The sequence below is a fragment of the Pempheris klunzingeri genome, chromosome 1, assembly GCF_042242105.1.
Source record: "Pempheris klunzingeri isolate RE-2024b chromosome 1, fPemKlu1.hap1, whole genome shotgun sequence".
Classification (NCBI taxonomy): domain Eukaryota; kingdom Metazoa; phylum Chordata; class Actinopteri; order Acropomatiformes; family Pempheridae; genus Pempheris; species Pempheris klunzingeri.
In genome coordinates this window covers 11,563,529-11,588,292 of record NC_092012.1, presented here as the reverse complement: position 1 = coordinate 11,588,292, position 24,764 = coordinate 11,563,529, and the positions used below count along the sequence as shown (strand labels likewise).

Below are 24,764 nucleotides of genomic sequence, written 5' to 3'. Positions count from 1 at the left end.
CTTTAGTCTCCGATTCAGCTAATGGCTGAAAATAGCTATAATGGTCTGTCTTTTTTTTATTTTACATCCGAGTACAAATGATTTGGGATATTTGCTTGGAAAGTGGTGTGGTAATGACACGTTTTAGTAAAACCCTCGGCAGAGGTTAGGATGTTTGAAAAGGTGCTTGGTCTGAGATGAGACATAGGTCAGAAAGAGAGGCTTACAACTGAAGTGAAATCAATAGAAGCTGATTCCTGAGGACTTGGACCAACTATGATCAATACCACACTAAGTGCACCAGGAAAAAACACTGCAAAACAACTGCAGTGATGGAAAGTGCCTTTTGTGTGATTATAAGAGGGTCAGCATTCAGAGCTTTATGTCCACATCTTCAGCTGGTCTGTTTGAGTAACAGCTTAAGTTTATCAAATTTCATTACAGCCTAATTTCCTTTAGTTTACTTGTTCCTTTACCAGTTTTATGACTATGGAGGGGGATCACACATGGAAACTGTCAGCTCATCCTCTATCACCTTCTGATTAATGCAGCTCGCTATCGAAAACAGTGTGTTAAGATGTAAAATTCATTACAGTTAAAACTGAGCCGCTGTTGTTTTGTTTTAGAATATACGGTTATGTCTGTGAAGATTCTCAGTCATCCAGGTCATAGTTATTCCTTAGGAGCTGAGCAAAAGTCAACTGAAGAACTGAAGAAGCCTCTTGGATGAGAGGCGAAACGTCTTCAAGTACCTACAACACGTCCAGTTGACTTTTGCTCAACTCCTAAGGAATATACGGTTATATATCTCAGTCTGAAGGAGAAAAGTCCTTGCAATGAGCACTTTTACTTACAATACTAATTGGTGTATATATATATATCTGTGAAAAATATTTTAAAATAAAAAGTCCAGGTGACACTACATCTAGAGTAACTTTAATATACATTTGACAAGTTTAAATTATAGTCCAGTCAAACACACTTGCATCATGAAATTGAATATGTATTTCAAATAATTAGACAAATTCTGAGGCTTGGATTGTATCTCATCTGTATGTTGCTTTAGAAAACCACCCTACCAAATGATTGCCTATGAATATAGTTGTCAGAAAACGCCCTGATTTTGAAGAAATTCTCAAAGAATCTGAGCAGCAGCAAGGATTTTGCTGAGAGAAGTGATCTCCTTGACCCAATATGGCATACAATAAGAAACAGCTGGAGACATTCATGTTCATCTGAGCTTAGAAAATTCATATTACAAAATCTTAAGTAATACAAGGGGGGGGGGGCTGGAATGTTAAGAGGGAGCTGGGGGAACAAACAGTGTTGCATGAGAGGATCATCAAAGTACTTTTGTGGTGAGACTTTACCAACTACTGTAGTCCACAGATGTGATTGGATGTTATTAGTCAGCAGTGAGTCAATGATACTGAGCATTAATGAGACAGCTGAAGCTGATCAGCTGACGTGAGCAAGACTTCAGTGCTCAACGCATCATATAGTTACTGTTTGGTGCTTTAATCTCTTTTCGTGCTTTCAGATCTGATAAAGAACTAAAAGCTGTTCTGATCATATCAAACAGGCCTTACCATGAAGATGAAACAATTCTGTTGACATGTTGGTAATGCAAAATTAAAAACGATTTTTACGGCATGTTTATTTGACAGTGTAGAAAGGGTAGAAAGAAACTCAGGGAGGGAGAGGATGATGACATATACGGCGAAAGTTTCTGACAGCGATTTAACTGGTCTGCATTTTATCCAATCTACCGCCAAGATTTTTTTAGTTTTTTTTTTTTTATTTACTAATCCATTATCTTGCCTCTTGTTGAATGTCAGTAAATCTGTATATCTAGTCAGTAATTGTCATATCAACGTAACAGGTCTCTGGTAGAGGTATCGAGTTTTACAGTGGATTTATTCCTAAGTATATCCTCAGAAACTCAGAATTGTACTTGTGGAAATTTTCTGCCAATACTGCCGTCTCTCGTTATTAAGCAGATAAATCGGAAACTTTTGAAATTATTGTTCTTATTTGTCACCATGCCAGTCCTTGAGTTTGAATGAAAAAATTGGTTCTTGGCTGTTTATGAACCACACAAGCATCAGACAATACAAATGTATTTTTTTTAAAAACTAAACAAGCTGGGATCCCTCAGCTCTCTGTCGACTCACGCCTCGGGTGGGAGCTTCACCACCATTTAACCACATTGATTTCTTTGTTATTTGACAGTGTTATTAGACTGCCTGCTGCCAGAAATAAACCTGAGAAGTGAACCTGAGAGAAGTCGTAGAATCTGCTTTTCAGTCTGCTGTGAACAAGTAAAGTTGGAGGGATTACTCAGGCATTATATTAATAAGAAGCGAGGGCAAAAACCAGTGATTCAATTTTCTAATCCTTCTTTTCCTTAGTGTTTCTATACAGTTTGATGGTAAGAGGGTGAGTAAATAATACCCCAGTATCCAGACTCAAAGGAGATTTTTGAGTTCATTTTAATTCTAAATAAGAATCCAACATTAATACTCTGATGGATGACAGCTTTTGTTTGAAGCAAAGGTACTTGTAGTAGCAGTAATGAAAGACATCTCGAGATTCCGTTGTGTGAGAGTGTGAAAATGTGACTGCAAATGAGTGTGTACCTGTATTGTGAAAGTTTGTTAGTGTAAAGTATTTCCCCAAAGCCTCCTGATTTCCATCACACTCAAAAGTAAAGTGTGTAACTACACAACTGCTAATTTGTACATAGTGGTTCGTCATGTCGTCGTCGTCGTCGCCGTCTTCAAAAAAATAAATCAAGATGTAGCAACAGCTAATTAGCGAAACACCTTCGTTTAAACACATAACAAGACGAAGTAGGAAGAATGTGAGAATGCTACAGTCTGGGAATCTTCTGAGACTAGGAGAGAAATACAAAATTGCTTGACTCTGATGCTGACAAAATTGTTCTGGGTGGGGGATTCATTTCTAAGTTGTGTGCTGTGTAAAGCTCTTGACATGTTATATGTTGTGTTTGAAACAATGACAAGTAATGGATGTTGAAAAATAAAATAATTTGAGCATCCTGGATATACACTGTTGATACACACAACTGCATATTGTATCAAAAGTGCAGTTATACGTTTTCTATGTGGCCTGGGGTCTGGAACAATGGCAATGGCAAATGCAATCAAATAAGTGAGTAAGTGGTCAGAACTCAGTCAGCAACATTCAACAGCCCATTTTATAACTTAAGTTTATCGACATACATTCAAACAATATCTGGATACAGAAGGTGCGATTGACAGATAAACAAATCGAAGTGTTTCACAAGCAGCTGTGTTAAAAGTATTTCACACTTTTCCTTTAGTCTTCTCTCACTGATATAAAATGGGTTAACGAAATATCAGACACACCTCCCAGTAAAACACGATTCAATTCAACAGCCTCAAAAGTGATCGACGATTGAATCAGCGCCTCCCTGCAGATAGCAGACTCAACAAAGGCTGAACATTATAGCATTTAATAAGATAAGATTTCCATGTATTACATAACAGGTCAGTAATAAATATGAGTTACACTGACAGCATTCAAACACAGGTAAATATGTTCTCACATGATAAATGGCGCACAGCCTGATCCAGATTGATTGATTTGCATTTCAGATCTGGACCTGGTGCAAACTGAGAAGCCCACTAGTGTATGCTTTTTGTCAGACGTCAAGATTCGCTACAACAGATAAAAAGTGCAATAAGTAACGCTGCAGCTTGGGAACTTTTTTTTTTTTTTTTTAAATCACATAATGCAGATGAGGTCCGCTCAAGACATAGCAATTAAAGTCTCCATCTCAAATATGTTGTGGTTTATTTTTGCCGTTTCCTTGACTTGATATTCAAGATTTCTTCATTCATCCATTTTTGTAGCTACGCAGAATGTATGCGGTAAAATTGCAGACTGTATTTTGTGTACACCACCTTAAACCTTTTCTGAGCTGAACTGTTTTTCAGTTGACATGCTTTATAACTATATTTATATGTTGACTTGTCTTATAATGGCTTGTTTACAAGGGTATCACCTGTGACAGTGGCTGTGCTGCTGGCTGCTGTTGCATTTCCTTTGCATTTAAGCTGGTCGTTATTGTGGCGACTGATACACACAGCCTTAAGGACTTTGCCTGATGTTGTCGTCCTCTCCGATATGTCCATTAATCTTGTTGGTAAAGGCTACTAAAAAAAGGAGCCTATTTCTGAAACCTGTCTCTATGATTTGCCTCAAATAGAAAAATGTCTGTGTCAAAGCTGACGCTTTTGCCCCCAATCCTGTCCATCAACTCAGACAGCATAAGACGGGTATTTGCTGTCGTCATGTCTCCAATAAAGATGTTTATATCTTGTTTTAGCTGCCTGTGTGGTCGCACATTTCCCCTGAAGTGCTACATCATCGCTGATGGCGAACCAATATCTTTGCCCTGCACCGTCGCTTCAAGAGGCCATGACAGCAAGAGGACCCAACAGCTCTGCTAGAAACGCTTCACTGTATGACCCTGAAGGTGATGACACAGAAGGCCTTGAGAACAGGATGGGTTAAATTATCCCTGTCACAGCTGCATACATGCAGAAACAACATACACATACCAACACTCTCACTGCACAGCTAAGCTTCTTAAAATGAATTTTTAATAATCACTGTATGGCCCAATCTATGGCATATAGAGCAGGACAAGCAGGATAAGTGTAAATAAAAAGAAGCGTGCACATTTCTGAGCCAGTTGTTTTCCCCAAGAATTGTTTTGTTTACACAAGAATGAGATCAACTGAGGAGAGAAGCTAAATGAAGAGAAACCACCTGAGACCTCTTGGAGAGAAGGCTGAGTGCTCCCATTCTCAAACACAACAATTGAGTAGAGCTCTGTGCTGGAGACAGCATCCTTTTTCAATTAAAGTCAGGAATAAATTAACTCTTTATTCTCAAAAATCATATCATTTTGCACAATTTCATTCATTTATCCTCTATACAACTGCAGTGTTTAATGAATGACTAGTTTATGATGATTGATCCGCCGTGAACGTTGCTTTATTGTTTTCGCCTTGCTTTCGCTTTCTCATTGTTGACATAATCAAGAAGTGTCACGTCTGAATTTTTCAGCTGCCACATATGTTTACTGTATAATAGTGCTACAGAAGAAGAAGACACAATATTAGTCTGCAACAGCTGAAACTGTGTACGTGGATTCATTAGCCTGAATCAGATCTTAATCAGTAACCTACAATAATGAATTCAGCCGTGCGTTAAAGGCTATTCATAAAAAATACACAGTCGCACAAATGCATACACCTTAAAGTATAATTCTACATTTTTCTAGCCATGCTAGTTGCCAATGAAATGACTCTTGGGATGTCAGATGGCAGTCTGTTAGTCAGTCCACCGCTATAGAGACTGAAATCTTGACGACTACTTGATGGATGAAATTTTGTACAGACACTCGTGGTCCTTGGAGGACAAGGCTTAATGACATAACGTCTAGCGCCACCATGAGGCTACATTTATGGCTCTGAGCGAAACATTCATGTTCCCTTCAGAATTAATTGTAATAACTTTGGAGATCCTTTAACTTTTCCTCAAGCACCATCATCAGTTTAAAATGTCTGGTGTTTGTCCAACACTTTACGACCAAATACATGACAAACTAAGTCAGTCCCATCAGATTCAGCTGTTTATTGCGTTTAGAGCTAATTAACAAATGTTAGCATGCTAACAGGCTGGACTGTGATGGCAAGCATGGTAAATATAACACCAGCTAAACATCGGCATATTAGCACTGTCACAGTGATTATACTAGCACACTAACGTTAGCATCCAGTTCAAAGCACTGCTGTGCAGGCGCCTCATAAAAGCACTAACATGGACTACTGGTCTAAGCCTATTTCTTTATTATCAACAAATAACATAAAAAAACAAATACAATAAACTTTCTGCCTGTCCTTTCCTGCCTCTAATGCCCCAGTCCTTTTGGTTCCACTCAATGATGTAAATCTTTCAAACCCAGTGATAAATATATAGTTACAAAAAAGCTTAGTAATTACATAGAACAGCTTAATTAATTCCTGATTTCTTACAAAATATTATATTTTAGTTGTAAAAAAAACAATTCTATGCTAAACTCAGTTTAACAGCAAGTTAATGTGAAAAAGTTACCTAGCCTATTATGTCATCCAAAGCTGAAAGTGAAGCTTTTGGTAAATATTTTTTGAGCAATAGTAAATAGTCTATTTGTTGGGCACCATTTTCATTGAGTGCACTAGTGAGTATTTAGGCCAACATGTCAGTATATGCGTGATTGACTGAAATAAAGTAGGAATAGTTGTTGGTGTGTGTGGCTCACTGATGTGTTTTGAAGTTTTTGAACAACGATGAAGCTCAACGGCACAGAGGAATACGCTACTGCAAGATTTGGCAACACAGACAATAGGCTACTTCTTAGTAAACATTATTTGTTAGTAAAAAAAAATATCGACTAGCTGATCTTTAAAAGCAGACATGCTCAGTTTTTAAAAATAGCATCAAAAATGAAGAGTCAATAACAAGTCAAGGAATATTTCTAACTAGGTATAACACATTCCTAACTGTCTCCTGAACAGCAGAGTGTGACGTCTCTGTCAAGAGACAACTGAACTCTGAATTTATTGCATTTATTGTACCCTTACTGAAAAGCAATCATAGTCCAGCTCAGTCGGTAAACAAAACAAACAGACCATTGCTGCCTTTTGCGGCTGCCATCATGGGAAGTTATGTAGCTCAGTTAAGTAACTATATTGTATTAAACACATCAAACACAAAGAGTAAGTCAGTGGAGCAAAGTAAAAGATTAGTAAGAGCTTGTGATGTAAGGTTTTGAATGAGTAAAACAGAGACACAAGTTTGTCTCTCCGACGGTAAACATCACCTGACAGCCCCTTAATAGTCCAATCACCTTGAATCAGGTCAACCTGCCTTTTGTCTGATTTAATTTACCTCCTATATTTAAAGCTAAAGTATTTCAAATGTCTGGTCTGACCCCCAATAAACCCAGCATCCATCCTGTTTGTGCAATTATAGAGAAAAGCAGGATCAATTGAATCTAATTCAAGGCAGAAGCATTATTCTAAAACAGAGCCCGGTGCATCTCTGCATGGAGCCAGCAGAATGATTAAGTGCCCTGGTTATATCCTGTATAGCTATGCTGCACATGCCACAGTGAGAGTGTTCATGTCCTGGATCCCATCACCCCAGCCTCTATTACATCCTCAGAGCAGTCAATACTGGGCTCTGACCGCCAGTCAGTCACTCTCAGGTTGCACACACAGGCAGAATACAAATCAGCTTGGAAAACTCAAAGCTCTGCATCCGCTCTGTGTCCACACCTTTTCTTAGCAGGCTGCTGTTTGGACAAACCTGCTCCTACAAATTTGCTGCGTCACCGGGTAAATTATACGCATAAAGGAAAATCACTGAAATCACTGAACACATGAACTGTAAATATTAGGAAGGAGACAGATTTTAGGTGATGAAAAATGGTATTTAAATGGTCGTTGATACATAAACATGATTCCATCTTGTTATGCATTTGCTAATGATGCCTTTACTGTTGGTGTGCATAAACCAGTTAAGTCTTTCATGACTGTACAGCAGCAAGAATTAGATGTTTAAATGATCATCATGCGGCTTTTTCTTTGTCATATATGACGGTAAAGTGAACATCTTTAGATTGTGAAGTGATGGTTGAATAAAACAGGCAGTTTCAATACATCTCGTGGGCTGTTGGAAATGATAACAACAGCATTTCAGTACTATAATACTATATATACTATTATACTATTATAATCTTCTAGAATTTAATTGGTAAAAGCAGGGAAAAAAAAAATTCACTTCTTGTGTTCATTCTTGGCAGGTAATAAAATACAGGCTCAAAACAACCCTGTTAATATTGTATCAGAGGGAGTCAGAGAGTGTTAAAAAAGGGAGGGGATGTGTTCAATTTTTTATGTGCAGTTCCTTTTCCACTGAGGAAAACAAAACATACGGTCCTGATCAAATTGACATGCACTAGTAAAGGTCTCTGCAAACCTGCCCCCCTTACTAGAAGCAGCTCATATCCTTGGAGTTAACCCTCACTGAAGTCAACTTCATGCAGCAACAAACGAACAAACCTACTGGGCCATATAAACAGGTCAAAGTCATCCAGCTGTTTTATCTTTGTTCAGAAATACATCCAACTATCACTGAGGATATTAAACCCATTTTCCCAGTCACCTTCCTCTGAGTGACAAAGTCCCACATGAACCCAGTCTTTTCAGTAAAAACTGCAACAACTTTGGTTACTTCATAAGAGAGATTTTCTGTGTTTTGTCTGTGCCGATCTGAAGTGAGCGTGGCTTGGTTGGAAAAGATGATATAATATATTTCTGTGCACCAATTGAATTAAAACATGATGGCATTTGAACAGTTTTTTATAATGCCAAACCACTGAAATCTGATTAAGCCACACCCACACAGTCTTAATCAAGTAGATTAGCACAGATTGTTAAATTCTTATTAGATAACAATTATGCGACAATTATTTCTGAATTAGGAACAGTTTTTCTTTGGGTGCTTGAATAAAAGCAGGATTAGCCCTGCTTGAGAAGTACTACTTATGTGATTAAAAATTTCTTTTTCAACCATCAATCAAATGATATAGAGCAGTTTCATATGATGATGAGGTGGGAATGTGTTTTTGGCAAGTGCATCATTTCCAACCTGACTCTTTTGCAGTCTGACTCTATAGTATTGAACTCTGTTCCAGCTTCGCAGCATTAAGGACGGGTTAAATGCTGAGCTTGCCATGATGTTAATCACATCAGCAACCAACTGGAACGCACTGGCGTGTGTTTGTGTACATAATGCAGCATTCACACTCAGTCAGAGGAGAGTTGATTAAAAGAAGGAGGAGATTGCTAAACCAAGCGGCTCATCATCACTTCGACGGGTTTTAATGAAACACCTTGATCAAAAATTATTTCACAGTTTGAGTAACCCGCTCATGTCAGCTTCATAAACATTCATATCTTCTCCTTAAATTATACCTAAAAGGTGGGCCTGTTTTAACCAGCATGGAGACAATCTGTTAATTAGAATGTCTGCATCAAAACCAGATATTTCTCTATTTAGAAAAAAAAAACAATTTGCATAATAAGGTTTTTGAAATTGGTCTCTTCCCTCTCTTATTAACCTTCCATTAACCTTTAGATAAACATAGGCAGCTCTGAGCATTATTCCCTGGGATCACACACCAAAAGGCTTGGCCCAAATTCATCAGACCAGCTGTGGAATTGCATATGGGTGATTAGGCCACTGATAGCTGCTCGCCTCACTGAAGATGAAGATCTCGTGGAAGCTACTCAGAAGCGAGGTGGTTACAAAACAGCTAGAGCTTTGTTTAGGTCTGTTTGTCCTCTTTCAACGGGCAGTTTGAGGGATTCGTTGGTGATTGGTAAAATCAGTACGAGAGGAAACACTAAGGGTGATACTTTTGATTGCTGTGGTTCTAAACTGATTGATGCTATTTTGTCTAAAAAGTATTCAGTGGGGTTCAATTTCAGTTTGTAGCAGCAACATTTGAAAGACGTAAATCATGAAAGGTATTATTACCCTGAGGGAGGGCAGAGCGGAATCAAAAATGATCCAACTTTGGCTTGGACCTTCCTCAGCAGCATTTATTCAGAGAATTCACAATAATAATGGCACATTTCAAAGCTTAAAGAAAACTATAAAAACTAAACTGACACTGCCAAAGTGGATGAAAAGTCCTCCAAACTAAACAACAAATTATACCATTCACCATGACACGAGCATGTCACAAAACTCTTACATATAACTGCTACGAAAATTATTCATATGATCATTTGCTAATCTGTCACTGCGATGATTTAAATTCAATTAAACTACTTGATTGAGGTCATAAATCGATCATGCTCATGTTTAGAAAAGAATGCAATGATAGTTTAAAGAAAAAAAACAAAAATGACTTTCAGTTAGAGAGAGTAATTGAACAATCGTCACACACTATCCACCCCAATGGGGCAACAGTGAGCCCAGAGGTGAGATTTATGCTTTTTCAATAGTGTTTTTATAAAGAAAAGACTTGGATGATGAGGGTTACCTTGCTGTTTTGGCAAATCCATGTCTGGTTAACTTCCCACACCTCTGATCATTCCTGAACACTTTCTCTAAGCTGTTCTTTCCAAACCATCCAGGACTATCTCCCCCACAGTGAGACAATCCCAGACAGCTCCACTCCTAAATATCACACAACATCACACAACTTCCACTTTTCCTCCCGACAGACAAGAGCCGTAATTCTCATGACTGATAGAGGCTTTTGTACGAGATTTTTTAAAAGCATCTGAACAGACAATTTTTCTTTTCTATTGTGTGAACAGTCTCAGTGAGGAAGTCAGATGTAGGACCCAACAGATGAGAGAACCTGCGACAAAAAAACAGAAAATACCCAAGGTGTTTGATACTAAAGCATGCAAACCCATGTAAATAAATAAATAAGTAAAGAAGAAGAGAGGAGGACATGTTGGTCCCATGTGTGATTCTTTTTATAGAGTAACAAATTTCATGCTTGATAGAACAGATGCGCACGTCTTTTAAGCTACTATTATGGCAATTATATGCAAATCCTACAGCTTTGAATACAAATAAGTATTTACTTGAATTGCACTACTTGTCCTAGCACACGCACAAATGACTTCTCTTCCAGCATCATAAACCTGCAGGCATTTCATCACTAAATGCATATACAACTGGCCTGGAGTACCTACAGGGTCACGTCTTTCATTATAAGACACTGTAAAATCTTAGGACTGAAAGTTCCATTTGTTCGTCAGGGGCTTTGAAAGAACTGAACACTTAAACAGATTTTTATACGGCTTCTATAATGCCACATAGAAACACTGGTTATGAATCATTTCTACATATAAACTCTACTGATCTCACCGACGTAATGTAAAGTAATAAAGACAACACAAGTCTGTCTGAGGCCGTTACATCGACTCAAGCAATACTATTGATTTTAGTTACTGTGTTGCATGTACAGTTCCATATGTTATATCATTTTTTTGTCTTATATTAACATATTATTATGACTGTCATTCATTGTAAAGCTCTCATGTATATTTTCTTAATAATTTATAGTACTCAACTTTTTTTGTTTTTACTTTATTTACTCACAAAGTGCACAAAGAAGAACTACAGACACACAATTCGGACAACCATTTCTAGCCCATTCCAAAGCAATTTGTAAGTCCTTTACCAATGCACCTCTCAAAAAACATCAGATATAAGCACCACCACTATCCTTCAGGGTTCTCTGTACGTTCATCTTGCAATGCCAGAAACATATAACATACTTAAGACTATAAACCTGTGCTGACTTAAGAAGGAGCCAACAATTGTTGTCTTGACTGAGAGAGAAAAGGAACAGAATAAAATAAAATAAAAATGACGGTGTTTTTTAAGCTCTAGGTATACCTGTGTGTACCTAATAAACTGGCAACTAATTGTTATTTACTGTGTTCGAGGAGAGTGATGTGCCTGTGTGTGCGTGTATATATGTGTGTGTATGTGTGTGTATGTGTCCCAGAGGTCTCAAGTCTAATGGCTCAACCTATTCCTCCAGTTCAGTCAGGCTCTCCCTGCGGTTGATTAACTTTGTGATCCATTAAGTGGCTTCATCCCCTCAGCTGGGAGAAAGTGCCCTCCACCCTACCCTCTAAGGATTAGGGGAATCCCTTAGACATCATCAAAGGGACTCCAAGGTGAACAGTGCTGCTGACTTTCTATGAAGTGTCAGCGAAGAGAGCAGCAACTCTGCTGATTATGCTCAAATCCAAGCCTGGTCAAATATACAGTATATATATATATATATGTCTTGTTTGAGCACTGGGGTTAACAGCATAACGCCAGCAGCATAGGTATTGCTATGATATAGTCATGATGTAGATGTCAATTTGCGGCCTGTGACTAATAACAGGAACTTCAAGCACACTCAAAGAACACAGATCTCCACCACGACCAATAATCCAGATCTGCTATTAGCTGCTTGTTTGTGAGGCGGATCTGGATCTGTTCCGAAATTTCATGGGTTTTTCCTTATTCCCGCCCATAAACAAACAACACTGAAAAAAGGGAAGAATAGCACTTTGTGGAAGTCTTCAAGCTTCACGGTGCCTTTCATACAGTCGTATAAGAGCATGTTGTTAAATTGTACACCAGCTTAATGCACTCTGATATGTTAGAGCACTTATTTGGCACTTTTACATCGTTCAAAGTTCAAAACAAAAAGATTAGCTAATAATTAAAGATTTGGTGCAATATATATGTATAAGTATAACAGGATTTGACTTCCTGTATGGATCATGCTATGTCTAGAGGATTAATCTTGCAGTGCCTACATGCTAATAACTGGTTCACCATCTCAGTCACATCATGAAAGTATCTTTTCCCCGGTACATTCTCCGTGGTACCCTCAAACTTTTTGAGCATAGATTTTTAAAGCAATAGGCATCATTTTCAAATTACTCTAAAGGTTGTTTCATTTGTTGTTTATATCTTGAAATATTCATGTGTCAAAACATTGATTTCCACATCAACCTTGTCTGAAAAGACAATGCATTGTAATGTTAATTAATGTTGAATCTTGTCAAGTTTGACATCCAGGCAGCTATTAGTTTCCAGGCATTTCTGTACACTAAAAACCAGTGTGCAAAAACTTCAAACTTTCTTGAAACAAGTAATCCATCAAAGCGATGATTTGTTGCTTTTATCTTTTTGTCAAAGTTTTCAATGCTGCTTCTACATTTGCATCCAAGTCAGCAACTACACTGTATTGCATTTATGAGTTGTTCTCAGACACTCAAGCCCAGACAAACAATAAGCCCACATGGGTAGTTTGAAAAGAAAAATACATAAATTTGGTATTTTTTTCATTAAACAGGTTGCTGTGAGGCAGACTATAAAATCACGCTTGCTTGAGGATTCTTGAACGCAGTTGCTGCTGGTAAGAAGGGAAAAAAAAGCTTTGAAAAACTTGAGAAGAATGGTACCAAAAAACTTTAACATGCATTTTTATGTGAAAAATAAACAAAGCAGCAAAGAGAATATTATTTTCTTGACAGTTTCAAATGATTTGGTTGTAATAAATTTGCCATAACTGTCATTTATATAGAAAGGTATTTCTGCTGTAATGAATATAAAGGCACTACAGAAACAGATCAACAGAAACTGCGATAAACTCTGATAAATACAAGCGTACGATCAGTACAGAACCACAAATACTTTGATCTGTGTAATTATGAAGATAGTGCAACTGACTGTAATTATGTCAATTTGATTAAGTTCATAATCCATTCATTAATAATTCTAGAGTTTTCACAGGCGACACTTGCGAGTTAAATTTCAACTCTTTAACCCTTGTATACATTCAGACATCATGTGCATTGCCTCTCAGTATTGTATAAAATAGAAGAAACCTCGGGGCAAAACACAGCCACAGCTTCTAACAGAAGGGTAATATTTCATCACTGAGCATCTATGCAGGATTTGTTTATAATGTTAATGTTCAGTGTTGCACATGAACTACATATCTCTCAAAATAACGACACAATCATTTATATCACAGATTGTTTACCATGTCGTGCAATTATTTAGAACTAGCAATCAGCTGCTATCATTTCCCATATCAAAGTAACAGAAAACTACACTGTATTCAGGTTTCATTCCAACTCTGAAGACTTTCTTGTGCCCTCCCTGCAGAAATCAAGTCAGTATTCATAGTGTTAAGACCATGATGCTCGAGCCGAGCAGCGCTATGAAATATATGAAGCTGCAAGGCCACAACTTTCATTTTAACTTTTCCTCAACAAGCCCAGACAAGGTGTGAATGTGGCATGAAATGAGGTACGGAAGCAGGGCCAATTGATATTTAATTAATGCTAGGCCTGACTGGAGGGCCCAGGCTCATCTGCTGCATGTCTCATCCAATATGCATGATTTACAAGCGGGCTTCTTGCCACAGCAAACTTTCCACGCAATAAGGAGCATCAGTGTGAGGTGGTGTACACAGCCAACACACAGAGGAAGCAAGTATTCTACAGCAACACTGTAAATCTTGACAAATACTACTTGGACCATGCCAACAAACAATATATTTTATGCATAGGATCAAATATATCTGAACTCAGACTGCTTAAAATCTGTTTCATTGTATCTTTCCATATCAGGATGAAGGTTTATGTTAAAAAGCCTTTGTAATTTCATTTGAAATATTTATAAGCAAAGCAAAGTATAAACACCTTTGCTGTTTTGGGAAGCACTGAGTTGCAGAGGACACCTTTACTTTTTTAAACCTTCCTGTTTTATTAATGAACATGCTCTATAAAGATGAATCTGGGCTGCCTGAACTAGAATAAGATTTTACAGATTCCGTGTTTGCAGGATGGTACATTTAAACAGTTTGACATTCATAGTAACTCAACTTCTGTTATTATTATGGACTGAGCACACCGCAGGAAAACAATATTTGAAGAATGTTGCTTGGCTGTAAGTGCTGAAGAAGTAATGTTCACACAATGCAATGCAACACTCAAAATACAGAACATCGTGACAACTAAAAGCCTGAGTGGTTCACGATTGAGGAATTGAGGCTATTTTTAACAGCATTTACCTGCTGATGTGTTGCCAGGTTACATGTTCTTGTATTTTCTACTGTGTCTAAGACTAGGCAATTAAGCACATCTTTTTATGTGCTATTATTGTCTCAGTTATTTATATAAAAGCATTACATTGTTCATACTCAGCTATTGGTGATTGACGGGAGAAACTAACATTGAATTGAATTTCATCTTATGTAACGGCTCGTTGTCAGCTGATGATCAGTGTTCAATATAATATTGGTGGGTGATTGTGGCTGGGTGTTTTTGGATCATTGGACCATTGTATTATGCGAACTTGTGTGGTGGGTTTAACTATGTTTTACATATTTCTATGCGTTTTATTATGTTTCATACTGAAGCCTGTGTGTGTGTGTTCTGTGTTTCTTCTGGCTGCAAGACCAATTTCCCTTTTGGGAGCAATAAAGTTGAACTTGAAGTTGAAAACAAGATTTTCACTTTTGCTGGCTCCAACAATAGAGTAGTGAGTAAATCACTTTTGTTTTGGAGGAAAAGATCGGTCAACTTAAACAGACAAGCCTGTCTCTAAAAAAAAAATCCATGCAATGGAACTGCAACTAATTTGCATTAGCGAATAAATACTACATATTTTTTTCAACCAAAATAATGAGGGAACTTGAAAGTGAATGTATCCTCATAACATTAAATGTCAACATTTGTTTTCTACTGGCAATTAAATCATAATTAACCATTTTAGGATTATGTTTTAGCACTTAGTTAAAAACACAATGAAATGATGATCCAAGTTATAATCCTGTGTCCATACTGTATGTTGAATTATTCATTAGTCACTTGTAAATTTTGAAAAAGTCAATGCTTATCTGAAGCATGAAAAGGAATTCATTAACTTTCAGTATTTAACCGAAACCACAACCTGTCCCTAACCTCAATCAAGCGTTTTAGCAGTCTAAACATAACAACACGTGGGATGCAGGATGTGGTCTCCAGTGTTAAAGCACTGTGTTGTGCTCACCCAACCTCCTCCCTATGACTTGTGTGCAGTATGGGACGGCAGACTTTATGCATTAGAAAAAAAACGATTTGTTCCGAAGTACATTTGGAAAAGCTTATTAGTCATGTAGAAATAAATTCTGGAGGAGACAGAATAGTAAGATAGATTCTTTCTTTAAGTTCAGCTAATGTGGAGCTGGTGATATATCCTGCCTGTGTTGATGCAAGCTTCATTAAGTAGGGAGGTGCGAGCAGTGGAATTTATATGTTTTGTAATCCCACAGTGTTTATCATAGTTCCAAAAATGTACGCAAAGAAATTAGGATTCAAAATATGAATCTAAATTTACACTTTTGTCTCTATAGAGAGTTTAAGGCAGCACATTCCTTTTCAGGCTGCTGTTCTATATGGATTCAGTGGGAAGAAGTAACAGGGCATCTTTTTTCCTGCCTGGGCCATCTGTCAGCACCCCAACATTGCCCACGTTACATTAAATAAATGCCTGGCTTTTCTCAGGAGTCCACAGCAGCGTTATTAAACTGCCTACCTGTGTTACGATGATAGATCTCCTCCAAACTGTGGACCCTCTGCAAGCCCAGGTTACCCATAAATGCAGAACATAAAGAGATTGCTTGTGCGGACAACCGGTGTAAGCAATGAAATCAGGCTGCACACAGCTGACTGGGTCTCTATTTGGGCAGAAGGCAACTGGAGGCGAAAGAATGATAAGCACTGAGCTGTGCAAGCTGACTATTTGACTTTGATAGTGACATGATAACAATGAAAAGAATAAAATAACAAATCTTCAATATCACCCCCAAATGCACCTTTGAAAAATCAAATCCCTGCATCTCACTTAAAATCATCATGATCAAAGTAATTAAAAGTTGTTCAACCTTTTTTTGTATAGAGCATCAAACACTGCAAGGGCTAGATTACTAACTAATCAACGATGGGTCTAATCTACATTGCAGTCACAGGAAATACATAATCTATGGCAAATGTATTTGTCAGATTTTAGTGCTAACCACAATTCGGTCATGTTACAAAAGTAAGTTACAAAATATGGTATTTCTATTATTTGTTTAACAGCAGATGATTTATAAACAAAAACATCACTTGCTTTTGCTCTATTTCTGAAAAAAAAGGAAGAAGAAATAACTCGACCAAAAAAGTTGGTGAAGTTTGCTGTCCTCAGAATTCTGGGTATCAAACCATACTTGCTGCTACCGCCAGCAACCACGACTGTTGTCAAATTAACCAGGACTGAAATCTTAAGGATTATAACTTTAATCAAATTTCCACAAACTAATTTACAGAGAAAACCTGGGGCCAAGTAGTATTATCCAGCGGAGGCATGCTGGTCTCTGGGCGTATAATGAAGCTGTCATGTGTAGTCTGCTAGGTGTGTAGAAGGAGGAAAGTGAGTTAGCTGGAGATGAACAGGTACCTAACACCACCTTTTTGCCCAAAGGCCAGCTGATAGATTAATATGGCCATGACAACTGCAAATATATATGATGTTCAACCATGAGACGTCAAGGTATTCCACATAGACTGGGGACTAACGTTTCAATTCATTTATAAGTGACAACCTAAGAAAAAATGTGTAAGCGAGAAACAATGTACAATATATTCAACAATGAATTCGATACTTTAAGGGCTAGGATTAATTCGCAATCTTAAGGCATATTGTAAAATGTACATATTGTGGCTGACAAAACAAAATAACAGACGGACTCGCACGCATAGAACAACACTCATGCATATTCTAAGCTGCAACAAACCATACAGTCGAGGCTATAATCGATTAATTATGCAATAGCTTGCTGACAGAAACTAGAGAACCTAAATCTGCTTCTGCCTCACAGTCACAATCATGTCTGCTTGCCAATTTCCCACCAGGCTTTAGTGACAGGCCTGTGGATGGCAAGCATGATAATGGATGGTTCTAATGGTCAAGCCTGGACCGCACATTAGGAACCCGGTCGATTCTCAGTATTGCACACAGGAAGTGCTGCCAGCAATCAATGCTAGGCTAATGTGCAAAAAGGAGTAAGTTGAATGTCAGTGTTGCTGATCAATAACTATTCATTTTCAGCAACCACATTTCCACAAATGGGACACTTAATATTGTGTGATTGGATAATTACCATGCCCAATTAAGGATGTGTGACACTAAGCGATGGATGGTGGATGGAAAACATCTGCCACAAGGTGCTAATGGAGATGCGCCAGACTCTGATCGACAGTTGGGAGATGGATCTTGATGTCTGCAAACTGTGAGATGCCAGCTAAACCTGCAGGAGTCAGATAATCCTCTCTCTACCTCCATGGCACCAGAGATAATGGATGTCCATCCTCTCAGATTCTGCTCTAACAGGAATATGCTGCTCCAAAGGGAAACGGACACAATCACTTCACAACCACTACATTTGTTGCTAAACCTACACATTTTTCATGTTTTTTTTTCTTACTTTTTTTACTTGAACGATGGATGTTGTTGTCTTAAACAAATTAGTCATAACCTTTATTTACCTTGACAACGAAAACATGATATAATTCCTTAGATTTCAGCACTGCTGTAGTTTCTTTTGGCTACAGAGTTTGAGCTGGCTCAAACACATTCTGGGACCAAAGCGACAGAAGGTCAGTACAGATTATCTTGTAGTGGGATGGAATGACATTGCAATCTCATTCCCTCCAACCAAGTCCCCGGGGATAATGTCAACATATTTAATTTTTATCACTCAACACACACACACGCACACACACACACACACAGACACTCACACAGACACACACGGACACACACAGACACACACACACACAGACACACACACACAGACACACACACACAGTACTGTTGTACCATGATGGCATTCAAACATTATGAGGCCCACTCTATCCCAGAGGTAGACTCCCAGACTCTTATACAACATGCAGTGAAGCCCTTTGATACCCAGCTTTACCAATAACTCTGAGAAAAATTATTCTTATCTGTTACAAATCATCTTTAGATGCCATCTTTAAAACTTCTGCCCAAATTCAGGACAAACTACATACACAGTCCCTCTGTAAGTGCACTGCAACAATAATGTATATTTAACATTGTTAATAAATAATAAAAAAAAACAATCATACACTAGAATAGTGTATTCTAGTGTACAGCACTACTGTTTTGTCTTACTGTGTAATTCACAAAATAATAATTTCGCCTGAATGTATTTGATTTACCAGTTTACACAGACTACATAAACAAGAGAACAGTTTGCTCTCAACTTTTCATGGAAATGAAACTGAGCCTTAAGTGGCCCATTAGAATTATAATAAAGGATAAGTACCATTACAAATTCAATCTAGTGATTTCATCTTTCTGGTAATCCAAGTCCTGGTTGATTACTCTTAAATGTAATAATTGTATTAGATGCATGATGTGATGAGAATTTCTGTGACTGTGAGACAGGAAGCACTTTGATGCACCATCACTGCCTCATTCCCTGCTGAGAGCACCGTTATAGGGCAGGAATTATATGATGGCCAAACAGTCAGTGATGAGCACAGTTAGACATGCGTTTTAAAGTTTACCAGGATGCTGTTGATTGCTAGGTGATCAGAGAGGCTTTGCCTCCAACACGGCAAATAAATCACATTTAATATGTACCATTATCATTATAGGAGGAAGAGGAATAATTTGACCTAAGACACACAGAGCAAGACATAGCAGGAGAGAGGGAAGCCAAACTATTTGCAACTGCTGAATAGCATGTAACCTATGGAATTAGCAAGAAAGTCACTACTTTGCTGCTAGATTCAGCAACCTTTCAGACTACCCAGGTGAATTTATTTACACACTTCTAGAATTTTTTTAAGAGACTGAAACACTGAAATACAAGCAATTTCCTTCTTAATGACTAACAAGATGTTCTAAGTTGCGGGTTTCAATTGTTCAAGATAGCATGTGTGAAATACTGTGTCATTAGCTTGTACCTAGTTTTACTGGGTAATTAGAAAATAAACCAAAAAAAAAATCTATGAGCGTAAAAGCTGTAATTGTTCTGTCATCATACATGTTGTTGGTTTGAAGAAATTAGGATATAAAGAATATACATAGAAATGCTGTGCCGTGTTCAAAAATATAAATAACTGATCATAAAAAATGTTATGCTCATATCACTTTTACAAATAAAAATGTGATAATAAACAAAGACATCTAAACTAACACACCCAGATGAAATTCAACAGCGTCATTGTGTACTCTACGTAATGACGTAGTTTTACGTGAGTACTTAATGACAGCACATGACGTAATTTAGCAACTTTTTGCAACAGATCAACGTGCGTATTGCAACTTCCTCTGAAAATTTGTTGGCAACACTGCTCAGGATACTGAGGAACAGATAAAACAAACTAGAACGAGGAAAAAGTGCTGCTAATGTTATATAGACTAGCACAACAATGATTTTGATGGCAAAACCTTGAAGAGCATTTTTCTATGTGCACAAAAACAAAACTTTCACACTGAATTTGAACGTTACTTTATAAACATTTTCAAGCGTCACTCACAGGATCCACAGATTTTTTTCCATTCATTTCTTGGTGGAAATGAAATGAAACCTCCTCTAAAGCTTGTGTTGCTTTAGAAAGCTATTCCGGTAAATACATAACAAAGGCAATGTCAAGGATGCTTTCTACAGTTTAACGCAAAAAGCAATTGGAGAGATAATAGACGCTTTCAACCTGAGCCTCAATAGAGAATTTAATTGCTCAAATTCCACCCACAACATTATCTTTGACTTCATATCACTCTCACTTTACAAGAAAGTGTTTACAAGAAATAGCAATGAAATCAATTTCATTCAAAATGGTGGGGTCAATGAGGCATTACTTTGATTACTCTACAGGTACGTTGAACTTAAGTGATAAAAAAATCTATATATTTCCACTGCAATGTGCTTCACATTTCATCAATTGCCATAGATTCTAAAAGTGCTTTATATTTACTGTATATTTATTTTTTAACGAGGCAGCGTGCTGGATATTCATTGATATGACTGTACCGTAATGAAACATATGAATGCTGGTGCTAATATTGACATTGGCATGGGTTGAAAATGGCTCAACACACCAAGTGTTTTAAATCAACTTGAATCTTGCAAGGCCAATGCTGACATAGAGCTGACCAGTTGGGACCTGCACGTCATGAATTTTATGACAAAAAAAAAAATAAATAAATATTAACGCTCACCTCCATGAAACTGCACTCATTTTCAAATATATGCTGATCGAGACTCATCATTCACAGGGATTTGTGCTATGAAGCGTTATTAGTTAGATTGTTCCCTAACATTTGCCTTCCAAATAACGTTAATGTTACATTACCAATCAGAAGCGTATTATTCACAGGCATTTATGAGAGAGAAAGAGAGAGAGAGAGAGAGAGAGAGAGAGACAGCTTTGGCTTTAGTGGAGCTGGAGCCAATGGATTGAATTGATACGACTCGGGTACACCGTCCTGCACCACACTAATGTCTGCTTCAGGGGATTCTAGAGGAGAAAGGACCTCCACTTGAAAAGAGCCCTCCATGGCACAGGAACCTTACAATTCTGTGTTGCTCTCCATTTTTCTCGGGCCCTGCCATCTGTGGGTGGACTTTCTACTCAGACTTCGGGGTGTAGTTCCACTTTAAATTCTAACCTACAATGTGTTCATGTCAGAGCATTAGCCTCTCATGTTTGATTGAACAATTACTGGTGAGTAAATGTTCGTCACTCTTTGGCAGCAAACAAACTGCAACCATTAAACAGCTTGCAAAAACTGACCCTATTAACAGGTTTTCACTGCATATAAAAGCACCCAGAGCATTTGTTTTATTACTCTGCCTTTTCCTCGTACGGCTTTGGCAGAGGCAGACACATGTAGACCAACACCACATTCTGTAATTCAGGTCTTTAGGAAGATAAGGATATGCTATTCCCAAAATGTTTTATGTCTCTCTCATTGTTAGGCACTGCCTCAACCTCTCAAAGTTAATTGAAAAGGAATAAAGAAAACCTATTGCAGAAACCAAAAAGGAAATCTCTCGTGTATGCCAACTGCTCCAGTTTTGGCATGTCTGCTTTTTGCCGCACAATCATTCATTCATTGGAGGTATTCAAATGAAAATATAAATGTTGGCCTGAGATGGAAAACATTTTCTCTTGCTCTAAGAAGAGGCACAAAAGCCAGTTAAAGTGTTCGCTTTAATAAGGCTCTTACTTTGCTGGGCTGCTCTGCTCTGGAGTCTACTGCTTACTCTATGTGTAGTGTTTGTGGTGCAGGTGACAAAGTGATGCACTATTAAGGCTTAAATCTACAATTGTTTTTCAAAACCTTGCTTTCGAAAATTGCTAAGGTATTTACAACACCTTTCTTATTTAACAAATCCATTACTTCTTATCACGACAACATGCACGTGATGTTACTATGAGCTGAATGTATCCACATAACATGGTGGGAATTAAATCTTGTCTGGCTTGTCTGCCAAAAAATCTAGTAGCATAATAATAATTTTACAAATCTTTAGCAGTCACTTTTCATACAACGAGCACCCAATCCATTAGGAAACTCTAATTTAAACCGTATTTCCTCTTTTCTGAGTAGTTTGCGCTGCCAGCTACTGTACCACCCACTGTTGTGTACTTTAGCAGCAGAGGATTATGAGATGCAAAGCAATTCCATCAGTTGAAGTTTCACTGAAGTAAGTAGTGCTGTGTGGATTTGACGCATGCCTAATGGAAAAGCATCTTCCACAGATAGATTTATTTCTGCAGCTTTGAAAGAAACTGACAGAAACAGAGAGCAGAGCAGGCAAAGGTTGACTACATGTGTGACAGGGTTTGACAGAGACTATGTGTGTTTTTCACGCTTACATTTTCACAAATTTAGATTGGTTTCACATTTAAAAATTGTATATGATTCATTCTGTATTGTTATTTTTGTTACAGCAAACTAGATTAGAGAATGTCTACACCTCTGTGTTCACCAGCAAAATAAAGAAACAAGGCTGCGTTACTTACTTGTGACACTTACTGTATCACAGCAGTCTCAGTCAAGGTTAAATGCAAGTAGTGCATATCTTCTAACTAATACTTATTTAGATGCATGACGTATAATTCAATACACTGTGAGCTGATTTGAAACAGTGCAGTTCAGCTATAAAGGAACATTAGGCAAATATTTTTCCTTAAAATAATGGCTGCAAAATCCTTTTGATGGTGCATCGACTTGTAAAGGCTAATCTCTATAAACAGATAACTGCATATAAATGCAAAATCTGTAGGCAAGAGACAAGATTTTTGGTTACTGGAGCAATCCTGGTTTCTTTTTGTAGTCTTTCGTTTTTACTGTAGTCAGAGTAGTGTTGACCAATGTGAATCAGTCCACATGGAGAGCAAACAAGCCCATCACATATAATAGTCCATCAGCTATCTATAGCTGAAATGTCGCCTGGTCTCCTGGCCCGGTTATCTTTTTATCTGGACTTTTACTGGCAACACCAGAAACCTGAAACATTGACCTTTGCCCTCAAATCCATGCAGTGAATGTCTGTTTTTGCTCTATTTAACTTGGGTTGGGTGCGATCTCCCATGAGAAGTGCGTAACTGTTTTCAGCACTACGTCACACACTACCAGGTTTATAGGTCTAACTGCTGTGGGTGCAGATGCTTTCGGTTTGCCTTTGCTCTCTGGTCTGGTTTTGTCTTTACAGCTGCTCTCCTTCAAATATCTATGCTCTTGTTAGAATAGTATAGCACCCTTCGTTGCTCAGATATCCACAGAATTAAATGTGCCAGTAAGTAACTTTTGTGGCGGCAGAAGGCTGCTGTTGCCACTGCTCATCAAAAGTTACATAGTCTTGCTTTAACTCAACTCAATGTAACTCAAACTTAATTTGACTTAATATTTGTCATTATACATTTACATTTAATATGTTAAACTGTGCATTAATTCTAACTGTATTGAGTTTTGACAAGGAGTTGCTGAATAAAGAAAATCAATTGGCTTTTTTTACATTTTGTTCTTATACATATTTATTAGGACTAAACTCTCCAAAACTAGTGCCTGCTTCCATACTTACCGAGATAAACAGCAGCCATAAATAAAAAAAAAATAAGCATAATATGTTGCAGAATACATGCCTTATCACCATCATTTTATCTTGTCGAACTAGGTCTAATTGGTGATTTATGAGTGCCATCCATTATATAAGCAAGGCTTCACTCTCACTCTTACCACAATTTGCAATGCTGTTTATAGATGCTTTCAAACTCACCCAGTATTCTTAAAACAGAATGAAAGCCTCCAGCAAGAGTGAGCAAAATGTCAGACCAGACTAACCATCGCCTCAATGAGGGAAAGGAATTAACTTTTGTGCCCTAATGCTTGCCTAATAAATAGAATTTGGTTGAATTTCTGAAATTTCTTCCATTTCTAGACAGCTGCTATGAAAAGGCCTGTTATAAACTGAAGTGTGAATTGGTTGATGTTACTAGAATAGTACTTTACATATTGTTGCTACAGTACTTTTGGCATAATTTTAATAATTTGGTTTCCAAACACTTGATGACGGACAGACAGTAAATCCTATAAAATAACAAGCGCTCCCTGATGGAGTCAGTCTGTGTTCAATGACTGTATGGCATAGGGAATAAAAGACTTCTTGTAGATGTTCCAGCTGGCCGTCAGGACCCTAAATCGATGGCCAAATGGGAGCAGCTCAAGCTCTGAGTGTAGTGGATGAGGTATCTGTAATTATATGTTTTCCCTTTCTGTGTACAGTGTTGTCAAATATACTGTAGAGATGTTTTGTGGCTTGCCAATCATGTTCCCTGCAATGTCAACAATTTTGGAGAGCTTGTTTTTGCCCTTTACACTCAAGTTGCCCTCACATGATGTTATGTTAAATGATAAAATGCTGTCAACCATGCTTCTGCCATTGTGCCATATGTGTTGGCTGACACCAAAAATGCTCTGAGTTCTCATTAAAAGTTAGGGTCTGCAGGCTAGTTATTGAGTATGACCGGGGAATTGTCACTGATTTCAACATGGTTTTGTTTATATCA

General features: G+C 37.8%; 2 protein-coding genes across 2 annotated transcripts in view; both read right to left on the bottom strand.

Annotated features, from left to right (window-relative positions):
- gpc5a (glypican 5a) overlaps positions 1 to 24,764 on the bottom strand; it is a 118,485-nt gene that overhangs the window by 5,586 nt on the left and 88,135 nt on the right. The window lies entirely within an intron of this gene.
- The window catches only part of blzf1 (basic leucine zipper nuclear factor 1), a 160,835-nt gene continuing 146,254 nt past the window's right edge, over positions 10,184 to 24,764 (bottom strand). The window contains exon 8 of the transcript XR_011584407.1: positions 10,184 to 10,193. The gene's annotated coding sequence lies outside the window, so the exon portion shown is untranslated. The remainder of the gene's footprint in view (positions 10,194 to 24,764) is intronic.